Source organism: Arachis duranensis, chromosome 9 (genome assembly GCF_000817695.3).
Source record: "Arachis duranensis cultivar V14167 chromosome 9, aradu.V14167.gnm2.J7QH, whole genome shotgun sequence".
Lineage (NCBI taxonomy): Eukaryota > Viridiplantae > Streptophyta > Magnoliopsida > Fabales > Fabaceae > Arachis > Arachis duranensis.
The window spans coordinates 91,590,375-91,599,199 of NC_029780.3; positions in this window are offsets into that span (position 1 = coordinate 91,590,375).

The following is an 8,825-nucleotide window of genomic DNA, read 5'->3' on the forward strand; positions in this document are numbered from 1 at the left end:
GAAGTAAATGACAGTAAATGTAAAGGGTGAAGGGAGAAGTGCAGTAAATTGAAGAACAGAATTGTAAATTTGCAGAATCTTAAAGAGCAAGAAAGTAAATGACTGAAACTTAAAGTGCAAGAAACTTAAATTGCAGTAACTTAAATGGCAAGAAAGATAAATGGCTTGAATATAAAAGGGAATTGAGGAATGGGATTGCAGGATCTAAACAAAGAAGAAGTAAATTGCAACAATTAAGAGAGCAACAATTAAATCAGAAGCAATAAGCATTCAAACAGAAAGGAAATAATATGTAGCAGAGGTTCACAGAAGAACCTAAGTGAATTTTGATCTCAGGACTCAAGGGCTTAGGTAGCAGAGCCTAAAACCCAATTTCCTTCCCAGATCTGAATTATCTAAGCAATTGACAGAAAATTAAAGAAGAAGCAATAGAAGAACAGAATTGAAATTGAATTATGCAGAAAACAAAGGGCAAAGAGTTTGAATGGGAATTGGGACAGAATTTCCCCAATTTCACACACCCAAAACTCAGAAACAGAAGAGTAGAATTGCCCAAGGGAAATGAGGAAGGAGATCAGTCAATTCTCCCTTGATCCTCTTAGTGCTCGGACAAGTCTCTCAAGAAAGCTCAAAGAAAGTGCAAATTCAAAGGCTAAGCCAAAAGTAAATCAAAAGGTAAAAGTTCCAAAAGTAAAAGTCCTAATTACATCAAACTAGCTTCTATTTATACACTTTCTATTCTTGGATTTTGGGATTTGGATGGGCTTTTGATTTGGTGAAGAAATGAATTCAAATGGATTTTTAATTTGAATTTTTGGCCCATTAGAATCTGAATTTTTGGCCCATTAAAAGTCACTCCCAGGAGGCTGCCCTGCCCTTGTGGAGGGCAGGGCAGAAAATTGATGCATGGTGCATGAGATTGGTGCGGCCTTGGTGCGGCTGGTGCGAGTTTGGTGCGGCTTGGTGCTGCCAGGAACGCAAAACGCTGCCCTGCCCGCGCCAAGGGCAGGGCAGAAAATTGTGGTGCTGCCAGAGTCGAAGATTGGTGCGCCAGATTCGTGCGTGGTGCGCCAGGATGCTGCCCTGCCCTCGCGGAGGGCAGGGCAGAAAAAAATGGTGCTGCCAGGAGAGGATCGTGGTGCGCCAGACGCTGCCAGGTGAGGATTTGGTGCGCCAGATTTGTGTGTGGTGCGCCAAGATCGTGCGCCAATCCAAATGCTGCCCTGCCCGCGCCAAGGGCAGGGCAGAGTTCCCTCTTCCACGTCCCGTGTTCGAAACACGGCTGGGGCACAACCACACGCTCAATTAATTTCCTTGGTTTCTTGGCACGGCACTCAACCTTAGTTCCTTGCTTCTTCCTTGTTCCGTGTTCGATTCTTGTGGCATGCATGGGTGACATTTTTCCTTTGATTTTCTTCCTTGGTGAGCCCGATACTGCCCTTGTGGAGGGCAGGGCAAGGTTCTCTTCTTCTTGGTTCCAAGGCACACTTTTGTGCTCTGCCCTTGTAGTGGGCAGGGCAGAGTTGCCTTCCTTGGTTGGTTCCTTTATGTTGCCCTCCTAGAGGGCAGCCTGCCCTTGTGGAGGGCAATGTTGCCTCCCCCTTTGCATGCGGCACGCTTCATATGGCTTTGGCCACGCTTTTCTTTCCTTAGGTCACACTTCTTAGGCCACGCTTTTCCTTTTCTTTTCTTTTCTTCACCTATAATAAACCAAAACAACCACTCAAAGTATCACTAAATTCAAGAGGCTTATAAATCAATTAAAATTCAATTAAAATTAGCTTAAACCTCATGGATTATCATTAATTTCATGGTGGTTGCTTGATTTAAAGAAGTTATGCATTTTCACTCCAAATCACTTACTTAGGATGCAAGAAAGTGCATAAATGCTAATCAAAACAAGTGAAATTAGCTTGAAAAATGGGTATATGATGACTTGTCATCAATACCTTTTTACTCCACAATATCTACATGTGAAGGTCTTCAGATGCCTTTTCAAACTTCCACTTGGTTTGGCTTTCTTGTTACCACCGTTACCTTCATCAGCATCTTTTATCCTTTTCTTTGTTAGAGCTCCTGGCCTCCGCTTAATGATAGGGGCTTGTGGATGACTGTAAACATATTTCTCCCACAATGATTGATCTGGAAGATGGTTAATGTGATGGGTATAAGTCTTGTTGTATGACTCCATAGTATACAAGTGGTGACAAAAGTCTTCCGGTCTTTTGTTCACCGTGCAAGGGCAGCACAAGCATGAATACAAGGAATGCCTACAGTTAGTTACATAAATGCAGAGTGAGATAATCATCAAAGTAACGAATACATAAATATTAATAATTAAGTAAAAGAGATTGATAAAGGTCACCAGTTAACATCCAGAATTGGCAAGTAGTCTTTTTTCAAGATCCACCATCACAGTTAAGTCAACATGAAGAACTTCCTTGCCCTTATTAATAGACCTTCTATATGTTCCAACAGCCTGAGATCTTGTGATTCTCCTAGGTAAGAACTGAGGTTTGGACTTCATTTTTGATTTGCCTTTGCCTTTTGCTGTGGAGCATGCCTTGGTAGTCTCTCTCAGTTTGGTATTCAGGTTTAGGTTGGGCTTTTGAATGGGCTTTTGAGTCAATTTGGGTTTGGAGATCGATGTTGGGTTGGGCTTTGACTTAGACTTGGGTGTCAGGTTAGATTTGGGCTCTAGAATGGATTTGACATGAGTCTTAGCAGGATTTGGATTAGGAGTTGTGTTAGCATCAATGGGATTTGGAATAGGGTCAGGGTTGTTTTAGGATGGTTTGGAATAGGATTGTTTATAGGGCTTCGGCTGGAGAATGAAGCAGACTTGGGATTCAGTTTTGTAGTTGTGTTCGAGGTGTTACCATCAGCTTTGGGACCCTCATTTGTGTTCTTCTTACTCACCAGGTCTCCCTTACCAGGATATTCATGAGTATCATCAAACCATATCACAACTTCCTTCCCTACTAGCAACTCTAGTATGGACACCCCATACTCAAAATACACATCAATAACTCCATCATTCTTCCGTGCAGCAAAGCACATCTATCTTAACTCATCATCACTTGTAAGAGCCCTTAGTCCACCATCTAAGCTCATCCCCGAAGGCATCCACCAGCACTGAAGTATGTTGTCATACCCAAGCTCCTTGTAGTAGTTTTGTATTCTCATCTAAATCTCCTAAGCAAGTTTTGTTGTTCGGTGAGTACACTAGTATTTCATCATCATTTTTTTAAATGTTTACCCATGATCGAACATGATATCCATCAAAGTCTCCATCTGCTTTATGTGGAAAAATAAATTGAAGAATCAAACAATTAGATTCACACATACAACAATAAACCATGACATTCAACCACAAACAAAACACCAGAAATACCCATCAACCAACCCGAAATAAGATTGCATTAAAAATAGAGCATGGAAAAAAATTTCACTGCCCATAAAACCCTAGCAGATAACGAAAAACTTTAAACTTTCATCAACTAAAATCAAATTTTCACCCAACAGAGATAATGACGCATAACTGTAACTTAAAAAGCATTATTTTTTTCCAGTTCAGACCTACCTTCGTGTGTTCGTGATGAACTCTTTCTCCTTCCATCAGCGACAACAATCGCATACAACTATCACAGTGGCAGCGAACTCCACGAAGCCGAGCATTTTCACCATTCAAACCTATACAGTTGCCCGGACTCAGGATTTCATGGCGCGTAGTTTTGGTGTTCAGAAGAAGAAGAGGAAGATGAAGTGATCACAGAGGTTAGCTGATTTGGGTTTCGACTCTCAACATCTCTCAAACGACGCTGTTCTATCCATCTTTCTTTTTAGCGCCAAAATTGACACTCCAGTGTGGCACCCAACAGGGCATCTCAGCGCCATGTCACTACCGGTGGCAGTCAATTTGGCCGGAGATGTAAAGAGGGACGAGCGTAGTACAATTTTAACAAAATCGGAGATATAAACAGTGCAATTGGTAAGTTAGGAACTAAATCGATGCAAATCCTGAATCTCAGGGACCACTTTGGGGTTTAATTCGACAAACAGAGATTCCAATTTCATTCCTCTCTTCTCTTCTCTCACTCAGCCAGCCTCTAATTCACTCATTCACCATCCGCAGTACCTCTATCTACCGTGATAGAGCTGTTGGCAAACCACCATGATCACAACACCATCTCCCTCCCTATTCTCTCTATCTTCTCTTATTTCCTCACACTCGCTTTTCCTATCTCAACTCTTGACCATTAACACAACCCAGTCATTGTCCTTCTCTTCAAAATCACAAAAAGAAACAAAAACGAAGATCAGATCAAAGAATAGAATATGCACCGCTTCAAATTAAAACTCTAATTTTTCTAATTTAAAGTAATAATTTTTCAAATTTCAATTAAACCTAAATTTTAGAATGATTTCATGATGGGCATCCCTAAATTTCTTAGATCCTCGAATTGCACATAATACTAATTTGATTCCAGTGGCAATGGGAGGAAAAGATTATGAAGAGTTAGCGCTAGGAGGAGAAAAAGAGGATAGTGGACCTGAGAGAAAGAGAAAATAAAGATACGACATTTGGATGAGGAAAGAGAACTAAGCACTGAAGAAGCTGTGGCTGTAAAAATAGAGGACTCAGCGCTGCTACCTCTTGAAGCTAGAAAAATTCCCAAAGAAAAAGAGCAGAGGAGATGACAGAGCTTACAGAGAAAAATGAAAAAGCCGCCATTGATGCACAGAAGAATGAGAAGAACAACAGGAAACAGATAGAGATATCGGTAAGGAGAGAAGAGAAAAGAGAAAATCACAAAGATGAAGAAGATGGAAGGGAGAGAACCAGAGAAAGCACGATAGAAGAGAAGGAATTGGAGAATGGGCGAGTGAGAGAAGAAAAGAGGGGGGAGATGAAATTGGAACATCCGTTTGCCACGTTACTCTTTCTAGTTAACCTTGAACGTTGTAGTAAACGTTTTTGAATTTTTGCCAAATTTTAAATTTTTGTGGGTATTTTTGTTAATAATAAAATTTGGATGTATTTTTGATAGCAACAAAATAATTTGAATGTATTTTTTGTGGTTTATCCTTTATTTTATATTTTAATTGTTTATTATGAATTAAAGTTTAGATGTGTAGAGCTTCGTCTAAAGGCTTCAACACTCTTATCAAGAATCTTACTTGTTGCTATGACAACTTTTTTTGTATTTTTCTTGAGACTCACATTTCAGAGAATAGAGCTAAAACTATTATCAAGAAGCTTTGTTATGACTAGGAGTCAAAAAAGACAAGGAGGCCTGCCAGGGGCCTACAACCTGGCCTATCTGGCCTGTTATAAAATAGTTTCAGGTCCAAGCTGATTTAAAAGCCTAATTCTATTAATAAGTCAGGTCTAAGCTCACATTTCTGGACTGTACTATAAGTTTGTGCGTTTTTCTGTGATTTCAGGTATTTTCTGGCTGAAATTGAGGGATCTGAGCAAAAATTTGATTCAGAGGCTAAAAAAGGACTGCAGATGCTGTTGGATTCTTACCCTCTTGCACGCGAAATAGATTTTCTGGAGCTACATAAGCCCAATTGGTGCGCTCTCAATTGCGTTGGAAAGTAGACATCTTGGGCTTTCCAGCGCAATTGAGAGCGCACTAATTGGCTTTTGTAGCTCCAGAAAATCCATTTCGCGTGCAGGAGGGTCAGAATCCAACAACATCTGCAATCCTTTTTCAGCCTCTGAATCGGATTTTTGCTCAGGTCCCTCAATTTCAGCTAAAAAATACCTGAAATCATAGAAAAACACAAACTCATAGTAAAGTCCAGAAATATGATTTTTGCATAAAAACTAATAAAAATATACTAAAAAGTAACTAAAGCACACTAAAAACTACATGAAAATACCACAAAAAGCGTATAAAATATCCGCTCATCACAACACCAAACTTAAACTGTTGCTTGTCCCCAAGCAACTAGATAAATAAAATAGGATAGAAAGATAATCAAGAGGTAATACATCTCAGAGTTTTAAGTGAAGCTCATATTCTAATTAGATGAGCGGGGCTAGTAGCTTTTTGCTCCTGAACAGTTTTGGCATCTCAATTTATCCTTTGAAGCTCAGAATGATTGGCATCCATAGGAACTCAGAATTCAAATAGTGTTATTGATTCTCCTAGTTTAATATGTTGATTATTGAACACAGCTACTTTATGAGTCTTGGCTGTGACCCTAAGCATCTTGTTTTCCAGTAATACTACAGGATACATAAATGCCACAGACACATAACAGGGTGAACCTTTTAGATTGTGACTCAGCTTTGATAGAGTCCCCAATTAGAGGTGCCCAGAGTTCTTAGGCACACTCTTTTGCTTTGGATCACGACTTTAACCACTCAGTCTCAAGCGTTTCACTTGGACCTTCATGACACAAGCACATGGTTAGGGACAGCTTAATTTAGCCGCTTAGGCCAGGATTTTATTCCTTTGGGCCCTCCTATCCATTAATGCTCAAAGCCTTGGATCCTTTTTACCCTCGCCTTTTGGTTTAAAGGGCTATTGGCTTTTTCTGCTTGCTTTTCTTTATTTTTCGTTTTTTTGCAAACTTTGTATTTTTCACTACTTTTTCTTGTTTTAAGAATCAATTTTATGATTTTTCAGATTATCAATAACATTTCTCTTTCTTTTCATCATTGTTTCAAGAGCCAACAATTTTAACATCCATAAACTTCACTATAAAAAATATGCACTGTTCAAGCATTCATTTAGAAGACAAAAAGTGTTGCCACCACATAAAAATAATTAGAATTTTTCTTATTGAAAACTTGAAACAATTGCCACCTTATTCTAAAGAAAATCTACTATTTTATTCATGTTTAGTGATGATGAGAAGAATAAATTATAGTTTACTTGGAGATAAAAATAAAAATAAAAATAAAACCTTAATTACTAATACTCATGTAATTCTTAAGATAGGTTTCTAATAATAAAAGTTATCACATGTTTAATATTAGGACTCAACAACCTTTATCTTGAAAATTTTGAACAAGATATGATAGAAAGAAATGATTTGGAAAAGATGAATCATGATATGAAAAAGATGATATTTTAAAATTCAAAAGATATGGAAAAGATATAAAGAAGTTAAATCTGAATTTTTGTTGATGCATCTAAGAATTAAAAGATGATATGATGAGTTGGAAAAGATTTGGAAAGAAATTGAAAAGACAAATGAGTTTTTGAAAAAGATTTGAAAGAGATTTTGAAAGAAAATTGAAAAGAATTTAGAAGGTTATTAAATTTTGAAAATTGAATTTGAGAGATGAAAATTTGTAACATGTTTATGTAGAAAATTATGAATTAAAACATGAAAATTTGAAAAAAATTGAAGTGGAAACAAAATTACCTCCCCCTGTCTTTTCTGGCGTTAAACGCCTAGAATGGTATCCATCCTGGCGTTTAACGCCCATTTGTTGGCCATTTTGGGCGTTTAACACCCAGCCAGGTACCCTGGCTGCCGTTAAATGCCAGAAATCTTTTATCACTGGGCATTTTTCTAAACGCCCAGGATGCTGCAACTCTGGCGTTAAACGCCCAGAATAGTACCCATTCTGGCGTTTAACGCCTAAAATGCCTCTTACTGTCGTTTTCGAGCCAGTGAGCTATTTTTCTCTGCTTTGTGCTCTGAATCCTTCTGTAACTCTGTGAACTTCTGCATTTTGACAATTAACCTTAAAGATAATTTATATCAAACTCCTATAATTATTATTTAAATAACAAGAACCTTTGCTAATGACTGGGTTGCCTCCCAGCAAGCGCTTCTTTATTGTCTTTAGCTGGACTTGTACTGAGCTTTAGTCTAGTCTCAGTTTTGAGCATTCTTGCTCAACATTGCTTTCAAGATAATGTTTGACTCTCTGTCCATTAACAATAAACTTTTTGTTAGAGTCAACATCCTAAAGCTCTACAAATCCATATGGTGACACACTTGTGATCACATATGGTCCCCTCTACCGGGTTTTTAATTTCCCAGGGAACAATCTGAGCCTAGAGTTAAATAGCAGAACCTTCGGTCCTGGCTCAAAGACTCTGGATGACAGTTTCTTGTCATGTCACCTTTTTGCTTTCTCTTTATAAATTTTTGCATTTTTGAAAGCATATTGAGTCTGAATTCCTCTAGCTCATTCAACTGGAGCAATCTTTTCTCTCCAGCTAACTTGGCATCAAGGTTTAGGAATCTGGTTGCCTGGTATGCGAAATTGTGATCAATACTTTTCAAAACTCTAATAATCCCTAGTAATGGCCCCAAAGACTTGGTGCTCACTACCATGTCATAAACACAACTTCGCACAACTAACCAGCAAGTGTACTGGGTCGTCCAAGTAATAAACCTTACGCGAGTAAGGGTCGATCCCACAGAGATTGTTGGTATGAAGCAATCTATGGTCACCTTGTAAATCTTAGTCAGGCAAACTCAAATGGGTATAGTGATAAACGCATAAAACATAGAGATAAAGATAGAGATACTTATGTAATTCATTGGTAGGAATTTCAGATAAGCGTATGAAGATGCCTTCCCTTCCGTCTCTCTGCTTTCCTACTGTCTTCATCCAATCCTTCTTCCTCCTTTCCATGGCAAGCTTAAGCAAGGGTTTCACCGTTGTCAGTGGCTACCTCCCATCCTCTCAGTGGAAATGTTCAACGCACCCTGTCACGGCACAGCTATTCATATGTCGGTTCTCAATCAGGTTGGAATAGAATCCAGTGATTCTTTTGCGTCTGTCACTAACGCCCCGCCTGCTAGGAGTTTGAAGCACGTCACAGTCATTCAATCATTGAATC